Below are 22,196 nucleotides of genomic sequence, written 5' to 3' on the forward strand. Positions count from 1 at the left end.
TTGATCCCTCCAAACTTATCACTCCGGTAGAGGGTCTAATTCAAGGATGGCGAAAGACCGTGAAAGTGGCTACTCCAAGCAGAAGAAAGATTTCTATAACAACCGGACCAGGACCAATGTTCGATGAATCGTCTGAGTCAGAATTCGAGTCAAAATCTTCCCCTATCGAGTCTACTAAGTCTTTAGTCGTAGCACCCCCTCCTAGATCTTCTTCTTTAGTGTCTTACCCAAGAATAGTCAATAATCAAGTCCCAACGGACGTCATTTTATTTGATGTAATGATTTCAGAATTCAATAATATATCTTCTTATGCTAACTCCTCGTGTCATTCTTTAACTCAAAATGATGAGCATTGCTTAACTAACAATGAAAGTGACAAAGAGATAATTAAAGCAATGGAAACACTTGAAAACAAAAAAACAACGATAATTGAGGATACTGAAACAGTTGAAATCTCAAAAGATCCAACCATTAAAAGAGATGTTAAATTCGGACTAACAATTAATAAAGATGAAAAAACCGATTTTATTAATCTATTAAAAGAATTCATCGATGTATTCACTTGGTCGTATAAAGATATGTCAGGCATTAATAGAGAAATACCTCAACACACAATTCCATTAATTATAGGAATGAAACCTGTAAAACAAATTAAAAGTTACGTCAAATGAAATCCGACGTAGCTCTTAAAATAAAAGAAGAAGTACAAAAAAAATAACAGCAGGTTTTATCAGGGTATCCAAATACCTCGAATGGGTCGCAAACGTAGTCCCAGTTCCGAAAAAGGATGGAAGGGTACAAATGTGTGTCGACTATCAAGATCTAAATAAGGCAAGTCCAAAGGACAAATTCCCTTTACCACACATCGATATTCTAGTAGATAATACAGCAAACCACGCACTTCTCTCATTTATGGATGGATACGCAGGGTACAATCAGATCCTCATGGCAGAAGAAGACATGGAGAAAACAACATTCATAACACCTTGGGGTACTTACTGCTACACGGTAATGTCATTCGGGTTGAAAAACCCGGGTACCACATACCAACGAGCAGCAACTGCCTTATTCCATGACATGATGCACAAGGAAGTCGAAGTCTATGTAGATGACATAATTGTGAAATTAAAGGATCGACCAGGGCATTTGGTAGCTCTAAGAAAATTCTTTGAAAGATTAAGAAAATATAATATGAGGTTGAACCCATCCAAGTATGCTTTTGGAGTTACCTTAGGAAAACTCTTGGGATATGCCATTAGCTCTAGAGGAATAGAGATAGACCCAACCAAGATCAAAGCAATCATGTCAATGCCATCGCCCAAAACCGAAAAGCAAATTCGGAGATTCATTAGCCTACTGCAATACATAAGTAGGTTCATATCTAAATTGACAACAATATGTGAACTAATATTCAAAAAGCTTAAAAACAACGTGCCAGTAATATGGGACGATGAGTGTCAAAAATCCTTTGAGAAGATCAAATCCTATCTCACTAACCCTCTTGTATTAGCACCAGCACTCCAAGGAATCCCTCTTAGGTTGTAATTAACGGTCACCAATAAGACAATAGGGGCTATGCTTGCATAAGAAGTGGAAGGAAAGTAGAACGCCATCTACTATCTAATAAAAAAAGATGCTCGAGTATGAAATACGCTATACACCACTTGAGAAATTGTGCCTCGCACTGGTGTGGGCCACAACCAAGTTAAGATATTACATGCTCGTCCATACGGTCTTCGTAGTGTCTCGAATGGATCCACTCAAATATCTTTTCGAGAAATCTACACCAAATGGGCGGATATCAAGATGGATAGTCAACTTAGCCCAATTCGATGTAAGGTTCATGCCTCAAAAGGCTATTAAAGGATATGTGGTTTTAGATTTCTTAGCGGATTTTCCAATAGAAGATTCCACGCCTATACACGAGAATGATTTTCCAGACGAAGACTTGATGGTCACAGAAGATGATACTTGGACTCTCTACTTTGACGGAGCCTAAAATCAAAAGGGATGTGGTGTAGGAGTACTATTGGTATCACCTAAAGAAGAACATGTTCCAATCTTCATAAAGCTAGATTTCAACGTTACCAACAACGCTGCAGAATACGAAGCATGTGTGGCAGGCCTCGAAACAGCATTGGTGTTGGTAGTAAAGAAACTTCGAATTTTTGGAGATTCTTCATTGATCATCAATCAAATTTCCAAGAGATGGTAAGTAAGGAATGAAAGCTTGGATCCTTACCAAACCTACTTGGAAACTCTCACAAACCAACTGGAAAAGGTAGAATACACATATCTACCAAGAGAGAAAAATCAATTTGCTGGTGCCTTGGCAAGACTAGCCTTAATGGTTAGGATCCCCACGGAAATTGAGAAAATGCCCTTAACAACAGAAAAGAGGCACAAACCGGCTTATATCCAAGCATAAAAGATGATGAAGTAACCTAAGAGGAAGAAGAAGAAGAGGAAGAAACTTGGTATACAAACAACCTCAACCATGTCACAAAGGGAAAATATCCACCCCACGATGACAAAAGAGCAAAACGAGCCTTAAGACTTTTGGCTTCCCAATATGTGCTCATTAACGATGAGTTACACAAAAGGGTACCTAAAGGTCAAGCTCTTCTATGTGTAGGCAAAAGGAAGCCCAAAGGGCTATGAGAATAGTCCACGAAGGAGTATGTAGAACACACGTAAATGGAAAAATTCTAGTCCAAAAGATAATGCGCGAAGGATATTATTGGACTACCATAAATAGGGACTGTCATCAATATGTCAAAATAAGCCCTTAATGCCAAATATATGCTAACTTGCAACATGTTCCTCCATCTCTCCTCTACACCTATACATCACCATGGCAATTCTCAACATGGGGAATAGACATCATTGGAAAAATTACTCCTCCGGGAACAGGAGGCCATGAACATATATATTAATAGAAATTGATTACTTCACTAAATGGGTTGAAGAAAAATCATATGCTAAACTCACTGCAAAATATGTATCACTCTTTGTCGAAAGAAACATCATTTGTCGATATGGAATCCCAATGAAATGATAAGTGACAATATAACTCATTTTCAAGCAGAATGTGAAGAATTGTTACAAAAATATGGCATTAAACACCATTATTCTTCTCTGTATAGACCTCAGGAAAATGGTATCGTTGAGGCAGCTAATAAATATTTAAAGACAGTCATCGAGAAGATGATAGAAAATTGCAAAGATTGGCCTGACAAACTCCACTTTGCTCTGTGGGGTTATCGCACGTCAATCCGGTCATCAACAGGGAATACACCGTTTTCATTAGTCTATGGAATGGATGTCGTACAACCTGTAGAGCTAGAAATACCTTCTCTACGTACCGCGTTAGAAAGTAAACTCGATGAAGTAAAATGGAATAGAGCGAGATATGAAGATCTAATTCTACTTGATGAAATACGACTAGAGGCTTTACATCATACTCAATGTTATCAAACTCATATGGCAAGACACTTCAACAAGAAATTTAAGACAAGGAATATAAAAGTAGCTGACTTGGTCCTAAAAGCATTAAGGAAAAATGTTTTAGACCCAAGAGGCAATTTTAGACCAAATTGGTCTGGGCCATATATTGTTAAAACTATCCTATCATCAGGAGGAGCTGCAAAACTGACTGATTGGATGGAAATGAATTCTCAAACATGACAAATCTTAACCAACTTAAGAAATACTACCCATAATTACTTAAGTAGGACACTCAAGAGATCTACGTTTAGCCTGATTCCATAGGTCAGGATACGTAGGTGTAGACACCCAAATGTGTCTCCCCAAAACCAAACCCAGTGATGAATACCTTTCATTTCATTTGATTATTAAACAAAGTGAAAGTGTGAAAAGTCTAGTGATGAGGATGTTTTTATTAAAATATCTCTTCTTTCTGTTTTTGAAAATATTTCTTTTCTTACCTTATTTATGAAAAACGTGCATTCCAGTTTAGTTTGGTCCATGATAAGGGTCCAATAATAGTGAAGTTGGATATGGATTGAAAAGACCTTTCCAACGATATATTATAAGCCTAATTCCGATGAATAATGAGGAAGTTATTGCCAAAATACTAAATTGGGCTCGAACCGGGTTTTACCTACGACCCAATGATCATGTGGAGGGTCCAAAGGTCTAATCCCATTCCTAAACTAATTAGGATTAATTAGAACCTTCCATGATTTTCTAAAAGATCTTAATTATCCTTTTTTGAAAAGATAAGGATTAAAGAATTTGAGTTAAATAAAAACTTTCCTTTTTGAAAACTTTCCTTTTTCTTAAATCCTAATTCTATTCGAATTTAAAGATGTTCAAAGAAAGTCATATATTATTTTCGTGCCTCATAATCTTTATCCAAGTTTTATATGGTTGGATAGATCATGAAATTATCTTTCCAATGATATATTATAATATTAAATCCAAGCTATAACGAAAAAGATATGAATGAGATACAAAACTCTATCCAAAACTGACACCGCCCTACTATTTCGGTCATATATTTTTAGCTAAAAATATTTTAATCTGATTCTAATTGGGTTGGAAAGTAGACTTCAAGATCTTTTCAGCGACATATTATATGTCTTATTTGGACTTCTGGATCTAAAGATATGATAAAAACAAAATCCGCAAAACTGCTGTCCATCGAGTTCTATTTCGATTCGAATTTGGATTCTTTTCTTATTCTTCGACCCTCTTTTTTCTCTATAAATAGAGGTAATATCTCCCTTTTTTCAATCATCAATTCTCTCTATCAATTCACCAATTCTTCTCACCAACTCTCATCAAGAATTTCTTGATTCTCTCCCTCTTTCTAACTAACCCTTTTACAAACACAATTTCTCATACATACGCACTAGACACACCTAGCCAAGTTCGAAGTTGCCTTCTCCCTAGACGTGAAAGGTTTGATATTTCTGAGGGTTTGGTCCCAAATCTCTATTTCAATTATTTAATTTAATTGTTTGTTTTATTATTTTCCTTGAAGTTACTAACGTGTGTATTTTGTTATTAGAAATAGGTACGAGGCATCCAAGTAATAAGTGCTTTAATTGTTTAATTGATATTATGATTCCTAGAAATCATGTCTATGTTGTTATTATGATTCCTAATGTCATGTTAGGGCGTTTTGATCTTCCTAGTATCATGTTTAGGGTAACAACTAAAATTTCTAATATCATTGTGATTCCTGCGATGCTTCCTATTTTCTTTCCTAATATTCATGTTAGTATCATGTTAGGGCTAAATCTTTGATTTTTATTGCTTAATGACATGCTAAGGTTTGTTAATCTTGTTAGTATCATGCCTAGGATCTTGCTATTATTATTATGCTTTAACATGAACATGATTACTTCTATGATTTATAATTATTTTGATGATGATTATTTTATTATTATGATTATAATTGTTATAATTATTGTTATTGCTTGATCACACCTTTTATGCATGTTTAAAGGGAATTTGTACTTGTAATCACGCTTAATAAGATAATTAATAATCTTGTTTAGGGTTAATTTGATTATAATTCAAGTGATCACCAATAATAGTTTTATTTGTGCATTAATATTCAACCAACATAGATAAACAAGTTTAGGGTAAACCTATTGATTGCATGTTAGTCAGAAAGCGCACATGAATACGATCAGAATAAAGTAGAGACCTATTATTAGGGCAGGTTCAATCTCTTTTAGGTTGGATTTGTACCTTCATCCACGAACTACCAGTCATGGTTCCAGACCTATTGGAGATGACGATCTCATGAACCGTTAAGGGGTGTAACCTTCACCTCGTGAACGGTTTACAAGTTCCTAAAACTTGTTGGCGACTCTTTTGCTCTATCTTCTTTCCCTTTAGACGCCACCGTACTTTAGTGTATGATCACAGTGGGGTTCAAGTTTGGGATAATGCTTGAAATATTCCCTACATTAGGCAACCCTTATAGGGTGCAGCCACTTTAATTTTTATAAACCTCGCATTGCGGCAAATCAACTCACATAAATTAGCACGAAAATTTGCAAACGCATCCAAAAAAAGTTGTCACCTGACGACATAAGTCGGCGTTGGCCGAGAACAACAACGTCTGGCGACGAAGACAGCGCCGAGCAACGAGCAGCAGTGTCTGGCAACGAGGACAGCGCCAAGCGACGACGACCAGCGTCTGGCGACGAACTTAAATTGTGACGCTAATTTTTTCGCATTAAACTGGGCAAATTTCGAAAATTTTTGACTTACGTACTCGAATATTTCCATAAAAATAATTAAGTGTTTTGATTGCTTTGATGGAAATTATAATGTAAATGTTGATCAAATTTATAAAGCTGAAAATTGAATTAATAAAATAAAGTAAAATTACATTATTGATGGAATTTATATAAAAGCTTAAAAAAAATTGACTTAAAAATTAATTTTGACTCATAAGTTGAAAGTTATGCAATGCTCTAATCTTTCTTCTCTTTCTTTGCACTTTTCCAATTCTTGTCAGCGTCTTCTTCATCATCCATTACTTTATCTAGCAAGCATCCTTTAATTAGAAGATCTACATTCAATTTTGGTGTAAATAGTTTCACCTTTAGCCAATACACCATGTTTCTTCTCTACCCATATTTTCTTTTCTGTAGAGTTAGCTTTCCTTTTCTCTTTGCCTTTAGTAGTGTCTTTCTTTTTAGGCATCATAGGTGTTTTGAACTCAACTCTTTCACCTAAGGATTCCTTAACAGGAGCTATCTTGTCTCCTAGTCGATTCTTCACATTGGTTCTACTTTGATCTTTCTTCTTATCCTTTTTAGGCTTATCACGTAGCTAATGCTTATTATCCTTAGAAAAAGAAGGAGGAACCCATTGGGTAACAACTTCCCATAAAGGCCTAGCACTCCAATAAGCTAAGAATCAAATCTCTCTACTTCTTGTAAAACAGGGAATTCATAAGGACGACGAAGATCTTCAGAAAGAATAGTTTGAGCAAGGCTGTACTGTATTTTTACCCTGCAGGGGTAATAGAAAGTCATCTTGGATAAGCTTGGAAGATGGCAGAAGGTTTGCTTGTTGACACCAACCATCTTTTCAATTTTCCACCATGGGATGATCCATTTGATAGCAAAATCACGAGAGACGTATATTTTGCTCCACTCCCGGCGACCCATCTTTATGGAAAAGCGCTTCTTTCGCTACACAAAGCAGTTTGGAGTATATTTGTCAATGTTGTCAGGAGGACTAATTAATTCTAGTATCCCCATTAGCCACATCTACAAAAATTCAATGCAAATAATTAGTATTACTATACAAAAATATAAGTTTTTTATTATTTTTTTTCTACCTGTAATAAAAAATGGAGAGCCTCGAAATGGTGCTTTTGGATTTTTCTAATTCATCCAAACTAAGCATAGTATCTTTGACAATTAATGGCATTAGATTCCTCCCTGATTCAATTTGTTCCATCACAGATACTAAAATTGCTTCACCCTCACATTATTACCACTAGTGAGGAGATATTGGCTAAACATACAAAAGAGAAAAGTTCTTCTATAAACATAAAAAGACTCGGAATATGGTCTATCAAAATAGTGGCGTGCAAATTCTTTCAGATTAACTACAGTACCTCCACAATATATGTTAGATCTCTGTCTTTCAGATTAAAGAAGCACACAAAATCTTTAGAATAATATTCACTAATATTAGGAATTACTGCAAGATCCATGGAGGGAAAGCCTAGAATGGCACCAAATTCTTCCGGTAAAGGACTAATTTCATCATAGCCTAATCTAAAACAATGTGTGTCTGGATCCCAATATTCTAAGGCGGTATGAATAAAATCTATATCTATATCTACCCCCCTTAATACCATAAATACCTCCCATATGAAAGAAATCAAGCTCTGTTCTCTCCCTAGCAGTCAAAGAACGACACCACTCACGGGTAAAATCACTAAAACTCTTAGACATGATTGCTTAAAGAGAATTAAAGCTATAACTATTATTTTAATCAATTCGAAATAAACAAAATTCGGCAGATTTGGAGGCTATTTATGCACAAAACTGGTGCAATTTTGTTTTTCGAAAGGATTCGGAGAAAAAGAGTTTGTCGCCAGACGACAAGAACAGCGTCTAGCGACGAGGCTTGTTTCCTGCCGACAAAATCAGCGTCTGACGACGACTCCAGCGTTTGGCGACAGATAGTCGGTTCGACGACAGTATGCAAACCATATAATTTCTTCGATTACGACTCGATTTTTTTGCATCGACTTTATGTTTTTAACTTCTTTCAAACATTTTTCGATTAATTTAAGCTTAAATAAATTTTAGGCTTATGTTAGTCAAAATTTTATTTTTATTTTTTCTTTTTGGGGGAGAAAGTCGGATACACTCCATAAATAATAAAAATGACGGAAATTTTTGCGCAAAATTAGTCACAATTTTTTGCACACACTCACATGCACATAAAATAAAAATTAAAAAATACAAAGATAAAATAAGCATAATAAAGTTGTATGTACAATGTGTCTAATGTAGAATTCATAGAATACAAATTCGCAAAGTCCTATAAGTCAAATAAAATAAACACAGGTACAACTATGGTGCCGGATGATATAAATGGGGAGACATTCCCAAAATGTCAAAGAACAACGTAAATCGTGGAGTATGCCCCTCACCGACCCTAGGATCGCCAACACTCGGGATCGACAGAGTAGGACCAGCCCATCCAAACTCACTCTAGAGCTCAATAGCCAATGGCTGAGGCGGCTGCTGCGACGACAAGCCAACCTCGTATGTCCCACCACCTCCTAAAGGAGTCGACGACATGCCTCCTTGGCCTGCCGGCCTAACATGTGCACCCTCAGACGAAGAGACCGAACCCTCCGGTCTCTCAGGTGGAGCCGTCTCTAATCGGCCACCCTCACCCCTGGAAGAGGTACGACGAGTGGAACCTCTCTCTCCAAACCTCAGGTCTCGTCCGAGTATGAGGAGGACTAGGTTGTCCCTGCAAAAGCAAACCATGTCAGGTGCTAAATGAGCAAATAAAGCATAAGATAAGGATAAGAGAAATAGCTCTACAGTGTCATCACGACAATAAGATGCTTGATCCCTCAATCTCACCAGTTGGTAACGAAAGGCGTCTAAACCTCTCGCCATCATCGTCACCACCTCGCGAGAGAACTGTCAAGAGACAAGCTAGTAGCGATCAAAAATATATGTGCAAGTAAAAAGGAAAATAAATGACTTACTCAAGTCTGACGCCGAGGTATCTACTGCTCGATAAAGCGATGATCCGAAGGAGCTAGAAGAATAATCTCCTCAAAAGGGCCATACATCCCTTGATGGATGATGGATTCAGGTGGCGCGACGAACTCTGCGTGCGCATCCTACAAGATAAACTGAGTAATTAACATCTGCTTGGGGGCTATACAAGAGATTAATGCGCAAGATAAAGAATACCTCATCTCCTCCCTCTTGCAAAACAAGCGGTGGAGCCAAAAGAGGCAGCAAGGCCTCTGAGTAGTATAGCTCCAGACGAGCGTGCGTCCACCAAGGCGTGCCCTCTGGCGCCCTACTCACCAAGGTCCTCAACCTCACCTTATTAAATATATTTCGAGGAGGGCGAGCAGGAACAACGAAGGCCACTAAGGAGTGTTGATGAATAGCCACTATCTCACCAAGATACACCACAACATCATACGTCCCCTGGAAATAACGACGCTTTGCGTAGCGAGCGCAAAAACGTCAAAATTGGCCCATGGCCGAAACTCTACGGCCGTCTCCTACAAAATACATGCTCATAAGATAAAATCCTACTAAAGGTATAAAAGGCAAGTAGTAATTGTGAAAAACTTCTGAAAATGGGGGTTATATATATTGTTAATAGTTGTATTTGAGCTTTTGGTTGAGGTGGTCCTTTAACATTGTATTAGAGCCATTCTAACATATAGATCAAGTGTCAAATCTTATCATGCAATCACCCCTAGACGTATAGCTTCTATTTGTTTACGATGTATATAGGAGGGCTAATTGTTAAATTCACTTAGTTTTTGTGATTTTTATTACTTCAGTGGCATTTTTAATGTACTATTATACTTATAGTGGTATTTTTGATGTGCTTTTATACACGTATTCTACATTACTATAGTACAAGTTATTTTGCCTTATAACTGCTATTTACTTGCCATGTAAATAGCAGTTATGCGCCAATACATAACCCTTCCTTAATTATAAAGAAAAAGATATATTATGAAGATGATCCCACTTTGAATTTGATCCTTAGTTGCTTTCCGTGCACTCATTGCAGATTGCCTCTTCCTTTAGCAATTCACCTTTTTCTTATGCCCTTTTTTGTCCAAACAATTCTATCTAGAATCTATAAATTAAACAAGATTGTACAATATACTCATTTCATTTTATAATATTAGTCCCATATGTAATCAATTATATAATATAAGAAAAAATGATTTTTTTTTTTTTTAAACACATGTCTTAGTTTACATTATTTAAGTTTTTTGATTTTTTTTTTCTGTAGGAAAGCACAAGTCATAATGCATAATTCAAGGTAGAGATTTCCTTATTTAGACCCATATCATCAATCCACAACCAATCAATTAGTTAAAAATTAAATATTTGCAATATGGGTAGATCTTTTTAAAACACCCAAAATAGTATAGGACACTAGCATTATGAAAATGATGCAGTAGTAATTGTGAAAAACTTTTGAAAATAGGGGTAATTTATATTGATAGAGCACGAAGCATATTCTTAAGTCTCAATAATTAGCTTTATTATTTGAGATTTTGGACTGTAACATAAAGATCATGGGTTCAAATCTTATCATCCATTCACCCCTTATTTCAAGTGTGATTAAAGTTTTGTGTAGGTTGGGTCCATGTCGAATCTATGTTTCAATCCCTACATAATCTCACGCGAGGGGTTGTGATATGATAGTATAAAACTTATTCTTTTGGCTATTTTCATGTTCTCATCATTATAATAAACTAATGATGTCAAATAGTTTCTAAACTCTTGATCTATTTGATTTTTTCTTATTTGAACCCTAATTATTGTCTTTTTGATTAGTTCTTAATCGTAAATCTAATAGGAGTTATTTATCATATATGCGTCTTCAATATTTTGAAGATTTGTTGGCAACTCTCTACATGTTTCAAGTTTTGCAAAAGTTAATTCATTGTTAAATGAAATGAAAATATTCACTTGCAAAAGTTAAATCAATTTTAAATTCCCCATACATCTCTTTAATAGAGTTGGATGCTCGTTTCGATTTTGATCCCTATCGAGTCAAATATGATGTTGGTAGTCATATTGGATAAATAAATTCGAGTCTTTATGTACTAGGTTGAATCAATTGTAAGTTAATATCAAGTCATGTTTGGTTCGAGTTACGAATTTCATTTTCTCACTCGTTAATCCAATACAATCAAGTGGGTTATTTTTTGATAGTTGGCATCCATTATGACACATATACAAATCCAACTAAAAAAGACAATAGAAAATAGAAAATGATAATCTTTATTTATAGCACAAGACAACCATTTTTATCCATACCATCATTGGCAAAGATAGACCAGAAACTCACCACCCAACAAGAAATCAAAGTACATACAGAAACACTTAAATAGGCTAATATAAATATCAACCTTAAGTAAAGTACGATTAACTAAAAAGAAAGACATTATAATAAAACAGTAGACTAGGTTGTCGTTAATGTTGCAGGTGGTGGTGATCGATGACGGTTTTACATACACCGGAAACCGTTCAAAGATGGTGCGGATACGCATTGGCGTCCAGTGTTAGCACAACATTCTCTAACACCAGGAGTGCATGGATGTCCAAGGTGCTCTTCGCACACTGGATTCTCTTGTTGAGCTTTCACAGCAAGGACTTGCAGCATCACTACGTACAACAAAATTAACTTATATACGTAAATTAAATGTGAGTTATACATATTACATAAATATCTATGATTTAGTACGTATCATCTAAGATAACAAATTACTAAAATAATTCAGAGAAATATTTAGAAACTAAAAAATTTTAGGTGAAGCAAACATGAAGGTATTTCTACTCTATAGTCTCAATAATCATATAATTTACACTCCTTTGTAGTTTGTAATATACTTAAAGTCCTATCATTTCTTGTCAAAAAGTATATATTTCAATTATTGTATCAGCCTTTTCATTGTTTTATACATATAAAAAAGATTGTCACTATTTTTGAAATTAAAATAATAAACTAATCTTAAATTTTCATATATATATATATATATATATATATATATATATATATATATATATATATATATATATATTACTTTGGGACTTTAAGGTAATCAAGTGGCAATTTGACATGTGATCAATAAATCATGTTATGCATAACCATAACTGAGATATTTGTTGACTAGCAAATCGGGTGTAAGAAACAGGGAATTTCCCATTTATTAATATTATGAGCACGCATCTTCATGCTTTTATGAAACGAATAGACAAACTTAAAATGGATAAGGAAATACCTGTTGCAAGGATGAAAAAGAGTGCTACTATGATTCTCTTGAACCCAACCTTGGTTTCCATTGTTTTTGTTATGAAGAGTTGTTTACCTTTGTGTTTTAAGTATGAAGTATGTTGTGTGTTTGTGGCTTGTATTGTTGGTGAATTAACTACACTATGTTTGCTCTATTTATAGTATTTTTCTTCTGACCAATTGGGTATTATTATACACAAATTAGGACCACTAACTAATAGTATTCTAATTTTCCACTAATCCACTATGCTATGTTGGGTCTAGCTTGATGGAATATTCCATGGAATTTTAAATTTTAATGATTTCAATCAAATTTTTGATGATTTATGCGCCATATCATTTTCCATTTAAGCATAGATTCTTAACCTTTTTTTTTTTCTTTTTTGTCTAAGTACTAACACCATGATGATCTGTTGAATTGGAATGAACTGCACTATGGTGAAGTCAGCTGAAATAGCTGAATTAAACTGATAAATTAAAATGTAAATAGGTAGTATAATTAAAACGAAAACAAAGTAACAACGCAAACAACAGATAACAACAACAGTAATGAACCAAACTTAAATAATTTGAAAATAAGTTAAGAAGATTTGGACCTAACACTATCATTGTTTTTGAAAACTTAAGGAGATTGATCGTGAATTAAAAAATTTAGAAGGATTATGATAATGACTTAGTGAGTAAATTCTTCGTCCAATTTGTATTAGCTGTAACATTAAGAAATTTGCACTATTAACGCTCTCCTACTTGATTATCTTTGTTGATTTATATTGGGAAAAATATATTCATTATTTTTTGAATCTTGTTAGACTCATGAATAACTTTTATATACATCCGGTATATAGTAATTTACTCGGGTTTCACTTTTAATCAAATTTAGGGTCACTTTTACAAATTTTTGATTAACTTTTATCAATATAGCGAAAATATTTCGTAACTTTAATTTATGTCAGAGTAACTTTCATTCATATTAGGGTAACTTTTACTCATTTTAGGGGTAACTTTATAACATATGTACAATATTTATTATACATCCGATTTATTTAAAAGTTTGTCTAGACTCATATCAAATTAAAAATTACACTATCAAATTATATAATTTTAATATATTTGTAAATAGCTAGAGATATATTTCAATCGTTCATTTTTACTTTATCCCCTTTGAATTTACACTATTTAATTTTTTTTTTTTTTACCGTCTCACGTATATTATATGTAAGGAAAAATATAGTCATCATGTGAGATCTTGTTAATTAAAATTGTTTCTTTAATAAGCTTTATCATAACTCTTTACTAATGTTATAAACATATCCAGCCACCGGCTCCCTTAGCGGCGACACTACCCCGAGCTCCTCCGATTGTTAGCACAACCACATTAAACACCGCATCACCCTCATTAGCCCACGTACTTACTGTCCCAGCCCGCCATGCTACTTCTTTCCCTCATAACCACATTCACCGCCCAACCACCAATCAACCACCTTGCCCTTGGTGCATCCCGCAATCACCACCTTACACACCACTGCATGAACCAGCCACCTACCAACATCACTATTAGTCGCGCACCATCGGTAGCACATGCAGCGGTAGGGGTGTTCAAAAATACCCGAACCGTTTGACCCGACCTGCTGAGTTGTTGACCCGCAAAATACCCGATGGGTAATTTTGATTTTTTTTTTCAATTTTGCGGGTCGGGTACCCGACCCGTTAAAATATCAGATTTGGAAGCCGAACATAGTGAGTTGCGGGTACCCGTTAAATAACCGAATTTTTTTTATTTTTTCTTTTAAAATTTCTTAGCTGGAACTCAAATAAGGGTTACTTTCATCTAGTCTTCTCTCTCCTCACTTCCTAAGACAAGCAGTAGCCGCATCTCAACATTCTTCTCACTCCTCTTCTCTCTCCTTGCTCACACTCAATTCCCAAACACACACTCTCAAGTCTCTCTGAAACGAACCTTCTTCCTCCCTCTCAGGCGAACCTCCGTCGACCGTCAGTTCCTCGCCGTCAGCCGCGTAAGGTTGATATATTTTTCGAATTTTTTTGGTTAATTTCTTTGCTTATGTTTGATTATACTCAAGTTGTTTTCTATTACATTTTTAGGGTTTTTTGTCGAATTTTTTGGGTTAATTTCGTTACTCATGTTTGATTATACTCAAGTTATTTTCAATTACATTTTTAGGGTATTTTTTTCGAATTTTGTTGGGTTAATTTGCTGATTATGTGTGATTATACTAAAGTAATTTTCAATTACATTTTTTCGGGTTTTTATCGAAATTTTCGGGGTTAATTTTCTGATTATGTATGATTATACCTAAGTTATATTCAAAAACATTTTTTTGGTTAATTTCGCTGCTATTACTTGCTTTTTATCCTTTGTGATATTCTACAATTGATTTATGTTTTTTTTTTTTTTTTTTGTATGATTTATCTTGTGTAGGGATTAAAGACTTGGTCTCAGAGTAACCAACAATTATTATTGATGAAACTATTGAAGCCTCGGATGTCACAAGTGACTGAAATTATCCCCTCTCCCATTTAGTTTTATTTGTGGCTTTGAGATATTGTTTGGAGTTTGTAATTTATTTAGTTGTTTTAATTTGATGTAAACTGTTTGGACTATCTAGCTGGACACCTTGAACTTTGAACTTTGGTTTGCATATTGTACTCTAAATCAGAATTTGGTTGAGTTATGAGAATAATTCAAGATAGGTAAGCATTGCATCAGGTTATTTTTGTTAATGGAAGCAGGGTTTTTTTTTTAATTATTAAAAAAGACAGCAGGTTATTTTTTATTGTGAAAACAACATCTTTTTTTGTAAAATAAACACATCAGTTTTTTTTAAATGAAAACAACAGGTTTTTTAAATTAATAAACACGTCATTATTTGTTTTTAATGAAAAAAGTATTTTTTTTTTAATAAAATGAGCAGGTTTTTAAGGCCATATTAACAACATGTGTGTTTTTTTCTGAAAAATAAAACATACATATTAAATATTTGGGTACCCGGTGAAAGCGGGTACCTGATAAGCGGGTACCCGTTTTTACTGAGTCGGGTAATGGGCCCAAATAACTACCCGCACTTCCGAGCACCCTCAATTTCGAGTACCCGAAATCCCGGGTACCCGGTTATAAGCACCCTTACGCAGCGGTAGCCGCGGATCGGATTTGCAGCCACCGAGACACTAAACAACAAATCGCGCTGCAGTCACGCACCAATTTACCTCCACCAACCGATTTTTAATCCACCTGCAATCGACAATTTGGCTACCAAAAATTACAATTTGGTCTCAAAATTGCAGCAGTTTGGCATTCAACATCTTCAATATTTATCTTTAACTAATTGAAAACCCATATTTTGCTCACGCAAGTGTTCGATGAGCGTGTCAGAGGAAAGGGTGGAGGTGATGGTCAGAGTTAAGAGGTTAGGGTTCAGACGAGGGGGTTCAGTGACTCCGGTGAGGGTGGAGGTGGTGCTAGCTACGTCTGGAGGGGGATGTGGGTGGAGGCGGTGGTGGGTTGAAGGTTTTTCTGTTTAGTTTTTTTTTTTTTTTTTTCAAGCTAACTATAAATAAGTTTTTTTTTTTAATAACTTAATTACACTCATTAATGTCATAAGTGAGATAAATTTCTTAATTAGGGTCAATTTGTAAAATAGAAAAAAAGGGAGGTCGCCATATGTATTTAGCAAAAATAAACTTGAAGGTCACCATTGAAAATTTTTCTTATTTTTTAGACAGAGTTTATAAGTAATTAAACAGGATTTTTATTTTTTTTTATTTTTTATTTTTTTTGGGTAAGGACATAAACTAGTCTAACATTAGTTAAAAGGTTGATTTCTTGATGGGTACACTAGTCACTAGTTAAAAAGCCAAAACGATTGTACTTAAAATCCAAATTCTACTAGCTTAAAGTATTATAAATAAGTCATATCTAATCTTGTAGATTACGACTACAAAAAAAGTGTTATAAATTAATATAATAACATATCTTCGTTATCTTAAGGTGCCTTCATACTAATTACATTACTGAAGTGCGTTTTGGCCTTTTAAAAATTTTGAATTAATGCTAAATTAGCAACTTGTATACTGTAGTGCACCAGCTAATCATTGTAATCATGTGTTACGTAACTTATGATACAATGACCACCAGATAAAAAAAATATATATATATGTGTCGTATGGTTATAAGGTACGTTAAGTATATAAATAATATTATTTTGTCAATACATAAGCAATAGTGGGGTCTTGGATTTTTTTGGAGCCCAAAGTGGAAACGGTAAAGGTGCCCTTAAAGCCCTTTATCATAGCCCTTTTTTCATAATTAGTTAACCTAAAACCCTTGTCTTAGTTCAGCATGATTAGATGGCTATCCCAAAAATTAGGCCTTATATAGTCTAATTAGAATATACAAATTCTTATATGTGGTCGGCCACACGGTATGGCCAACCATTATAGGGATTATTTCGTTAGTGTTATAGGGTTACTATGTCGGTGTTATATCAATTGCTTCATCAGCGTTATAAGAGTTATTCAATCAATGTTATGGAGGTTACTCGGTCACTGTATAAGACATTTTGTGAAAAACTACCTTATAATGCACTTTTTTTTGTGAGAAACTACCTAATAAAAAAATGTTGTAAGAAACTACCTTATATAAGGGTAAATATTGTAAGAGACTATCTTTGGTCGAAAAGTCATCGTTGACTTTTATTTTCCGGCGTTGACCATGTCACGTGCCCTTTTCATCTCTCAACCTCTCATCTCCGTCGTTTCTTCCGCCACCTTCTTCAGTCTCTCCGACTCCTTTTCACTGATTCTGGCCAACCCTCTCTCTTCTCCAATTCCATTTTTGCCCTCGCTTCTATTCCTTCATTGACCTTCAATCTATCTCTTATGCGTCCAACTCCCTACTCTGCTCCTTACAATTCACTCTCCATTACTTCCTCCAATTTCGTTCGATGACGATGTCACCATTAATGGCGTCAAGCTAATAATTCCCCTGTTTTCGATGATGGGTTTTTCATCATATTTCAAATCAATCGCTTCATTAAGCTCAATCTCGATGTAGAACCCACTACTGAGTTGGGTTCGAGTCAATTAATTACTAGTAAATGGGGGTTTATTTTTCAGAAGGCATACATTTGGTTGTGAGCTGAGTTGGGGTGATTTGATTGGTCAAGGGTTTGCAGTGGGTGGGTAAGCGGAAAAGGGGAAAGGTTGGTGTCATTGGTGGGAGAGAGAAAGGGCGTGGGGTCGCCGGCGCCGGGGGAAGTGGAGGGAGTGGTCTCCGGGTGGCCCGTGGCAGGGGAACTGGTGGGGAGGCTAGCAATGGGTGGGGAAGGGGGTGGCTAGGATTTTTATTTTTTAGTTTTATTATTTAATGTAATTATAATTGAAATTTAATAAATAATTTTTTCAATTAAAAAAAGGAAATTTTGGTAGTTGGTACCTCGAAAATGGGGGGTGTTGAATTTTACTACTCGTTTATTTTAGTACCCATCAAAGTTTTAAATTACAGCTTTTGGTACCTCGGTAGTGGGGCCCATTATCTAATTATTTAATAATTTAATTTATAAAAAATAAAAAATAAACTTAAAAAATAAAAAAACAACCAGCTGCCCTCCCCCCCTTCCTATCAGCCACCCTTCCCCCTCCCCGTGCTCGCTCCCGGTTCCTAAACACTCCCCCGGCGCCGGCGAGCCCACCTCCTCCCTTTCCCTCCTTCGATCTTAGCCGCAACTGCTGCAAAACCGCCGTCTTCCCTCCCTCCCATGAACCCCGAATCGTGGCTGAAATTCGTGTCTAGATGCGGCGGCAGGCTGCTGTGGCTTGGATTCATGCCTGGCCGCAACGACAGGCTACTGTGGCTGGGATTCGTGCCTGGCCGCAGCGGTAGGTTGTTATGATTAGGATTCGTGTCTGGCCTCGGCGGTAGGTTGATGTGGTTGGGCTTCGTGCTTGGTCGCGGGGCAAGCAGCTGTGGTTGGAAGCATAGGATGCGTGCCTGGCTGCGGCGGCAGGCTGCTGTGGTTGGCCAGGGTTTCAACCTGGTCATAGCGGCAAGCTATTGTGGTGGGTTGATTAGTGTTTTGGTGGCTGGAAGGTTATTCTTGGGGTTGCTGGCAGTCGCACAGGAAGTGGGAGGGGGGGCTAAGGGTGGCTGGGAGGAGGTGGTTGTTCTCGGGGTTGCTTGCAGCCGTACAAGGAGGGGGGGAGAGAGGGGCTAAGGGTGGCTAGAAGGTGGCAGGTCCCAACTAACAGAAAAGTTAACGGAACATAGACGGAGGTACCAAAAGCTATAATTTTAAACTTTGATGGGTACCAAATAAAATAAAGTTTTAAACGGGTACTAAAATTTAATACCCCATTTTCAAGGCACTAAATTCCAAAATTTCCTTAAAAAAATGACTTGTTTAATAGGTTGGAGGTCATTAGACTTATTAAAAGAAAATACCCTTTAAAAGTCGACTTATTTTAAGTTAATCGAAAAGTTGACTTATTTTGAGCTAATCATGCAAAGGTTGGCTTATTCTTGATAAATTTTCCTTTATAATACGTTATGTTTATTTATCTGATTATTTTATTATGGTATACTTACTCCATTCTGGTAATATTACAACAACTAGACCTTTTCATATTCATTATGCTTGTTTGACTACATATTATGATTTATGCATAAAGTAAAATATGGTCATGTAGTATCTTGTTAGATTCGTCTCGTAAAATATTTTAACAATATCAACATTTATAATTTTCACTTATACAAGTATAGATATTTAACATATAAAATATGCTTTGAAATACATAATTTCATTTTTGTTGCAATATTTGTGGAATAGAAGAAGTATATATATTATTATCTCGAACTATATATTCATGATAAAACATTCAAAGTACACAATCGAATTATGCAATTTCTTATATAACTTTGCATATTACTGTCTTTTATTTCATTTGTTTATTATTGTTGCTTTGATGTTTAATTATTACGGCATTTTATTATTGATTAATTATGGTTACTTAAGTAATATTATTTACCTTATTATTGTTGATTTAGTATGGTTACCTAGTTACCTTATTGTTTGGTTTATCATGGTTAAACAGTTTATTATTTAATTTACTAGGTTAAGTCCCGTACCATGTATGGTTAATTTAATTATTTTTGAAAAATTAATTTTTTACAGCATAAATTATAAAAATTGTTTAATATCTTGAACAAAATTGAAGTAACATGGAATATTTGATCAAATCATATTCTTAAAAAATATTCCACCGAAAATACATCTTCTTATAAAAGCTTATATATTTCCTTATTTTTCTGTAATTAATTGAATATTAACATAAAAAAGGTAAATATTATTGCTCCTTATGTAGTTGACTAAAACAAATTTTTTTTTTTATAAATAACTTCCATAAATAAAATTTAGATATTATATATATATATATATATATATATATATATATATATATATATATATATATATATATATATATACATATACATATACATATACATACATACATATACATATACATATACATATACATATACTAAGAACACATCAAAAATCGACATGTGTCATTGTTTGGGTGTCTTTTAATATATATATATATATATATATATATATATATAGTTATTGATTGATCGATTGATTAATTGATTATGGTTATCTTATTGTGCATTATTTATATCAATTTATTCAGCTCTAATTTACGTTGAGAAAATTGAACAGTTATTGTATGCATGTTCCCTTGAATTGCATATAATTACATATCAATTATTCAAAATAAATAAATAAAACATATCATAATAAAAATCAAATAGATGTCATTATTGTGGGTGGGATCGATCTCACTCGATTTCATACCTTCATCCCCGAATACTAGACGGTTCTTGACCATATGGAGTCTTTTTTTTTTTTTTAAATAGAAAGGCTACTCATTCATTAAAGATAGTCAAAGTTCATACAACAAGGCATGACAAGCAGGAGCAAATCATGCCCAAAACTACTGTCAGCACTACTGTTATTAGGCATCCAAATCCAGAAAATACATACCCCTCCTACAATAAGTTGAGAATTAGCATAACATAAGCAAGCAACAACTACTCCATGTCTTCTGTCCGAATTCTGCAGCAACTTAGCCTTCAACATACAGCACTTAGATACTTCTCGTGATATCCTCTTCATATGCACACTTGGCCTTAGCTGGAGCCTCATCAAAGAACTTAGCATTTCTTTCGTCTTGTACAGCAAGTTGAGCAAGAATATGAGCCACCCTGTTCGCCTCTCTAGGCACATAACTGAAGGTGAATGAACATCCCCTGCTGAGAAGGGCTTCCATATCCCTGAAGATGACAGCTAACTCATGAGTTCCTTGCTTAGCCACTTCCGCAATGCTACGTTTAAGAGAGAGCGCGTCAGTCTCAATGATGACTTCAGTAAGCTGGGCATCTACTGCCATCTGCATACCCCCATGAATTGCCAACAGTTCAGCTTGGGCAGGTCTGCTGGCTGCAACCTTCCACGTTTTGCCAAAAAACCAAGTGCCATCTGACATTCTAGCCACTGCTCCCGCACTTGCCTTTTCATCCCCCTGCCAAGCCCCATCACAGTTGATCTTGATGCAGCTTCCCATGGGTCTTTGCCACCGTGATTCCCTAATCAAACTTACAGGAAGTCTAGCATTTCCCTGAAAAAGGTTGAGAGTAACATCCAAATCCAACTTATATAATAAATAAAGACATAGGATGATACAACGCAAGCTGGAAAACCGTGTAGTTTCTTGCCTTCCAAATATGCCACAAGGCAATTGAGAAGACAACTTTCCAAGTAGTACTCATCCCTAGATTGTAGTTAATCCATCCTTCCCAATTAAGATTGAAAAAACTGTGATAATTGAAGCCCTTATCCATCTTGTTTAAACTAAAAATCCTAGACCATAACGTTCCAGAGTTTACACAGTCCCTAAACAAGTGCATATGACTTTCATCACTAAGATTACATATAGTGCAAATAGGATCAAAGTTATCAATTCTTGCAGCCAAAGAGGAAGTCGTAGGTAGAATATGATGACAAATGTTCCAAACTAGCATTTTATATTTAAAAGGGATAGGGATATGCCATATTTTCTTCCAATTAATAGAGGGGAAAGAGGGATGAGCCACAAAATTAGGAGCAAGCTTATAAGCACTCCGGATATTAAATTGTCCACTAGTTTCTACACCCCAACATAAAGTATCTTCAACCAAAGCTACTTTAGGTAGAGGGATATTCTCAATGAGCTTACAAAGATAATCCGGAATGATATGCTTTATTTTATTAGTATTCCATACTCCATTATCAATAATATGATTAACCCCCCAATGAGCCATAGAATTAGGGATAGGCTTGTCTATAAGTAAATAAATGGGTTTATCCCCCACCCAATGATGATACCAAAGACAAATATCCTTCCCATTTCCAATTCTATAAGAAATACCCTTCAAGAGTAACTCTTTTCCTTTAAGAATATCCTTCCAAAGAGGGGAATCATTGCAATTAGGGATGCTATTAAGAAAAGTGGAACGTTTAAAATATCTAGCTCTAAGAATTCTCACCCAAAGCTTATCCGGTTCATGAATGATTCTCCAACCTAGCTTAGCCATAAACGCAAGG

General features: G+C 35.2%; 2 long non-coding RNA genes across 2 annotated transcripts; one reads left to right on the top strand and one right to left on the bottom strand.

Annotated features, from left to right (window-relative positions):
* Positions 1 to 11,504: 11,504 nt before the first annotated feature.
* On the bottom strand, positions 11,505 to 12,685 carry LOC110737380. Its single transcript, XR_002514380.1, has 2 exons — positions 12,527 to 12,685; positions 11,505 to 11,909 (listed from the first exon to the last, which is right to left on the bottom strand). It is a non-coding gene; the product is annotated as an uncharacterized LOC110737380 (long non-coding RNA).
* A 1,462-nt stretch (positions 12,686 to 14,147) lies between these two features.
* Positions 14,148 to 15,279, top strand: LOC110737381. The gene is made up of 2 exons (XR_002514381.1): positions 14,148 to 14,557; positions 14,978 to 15,279. It is a non-coding gene; the product is annotated as an uncharacterized LOC110737381 (long non-coding RNA).
* The last annotated feature ends 6,917 nt before the right edge of the window (positions 15,280 to 22,196 follow it).

The sequence above is a fragment of the Chenopodium quinoa genome, unplaced genomic scaffold (genome assembly GCF_001683475.1).
Source record: "Chenopodium quinoa cultivar QQ74 unplaced genomic scaffold, ASM168347v1, whole genome shotgun sequence".
Lineage (NCBI taxonomy): Eukaryota > Viridiplantae > Streptophyta > Magnoliopsida > Caryophyllales > Amaranthaceae > Chenopodium > Chenopodium quinoa.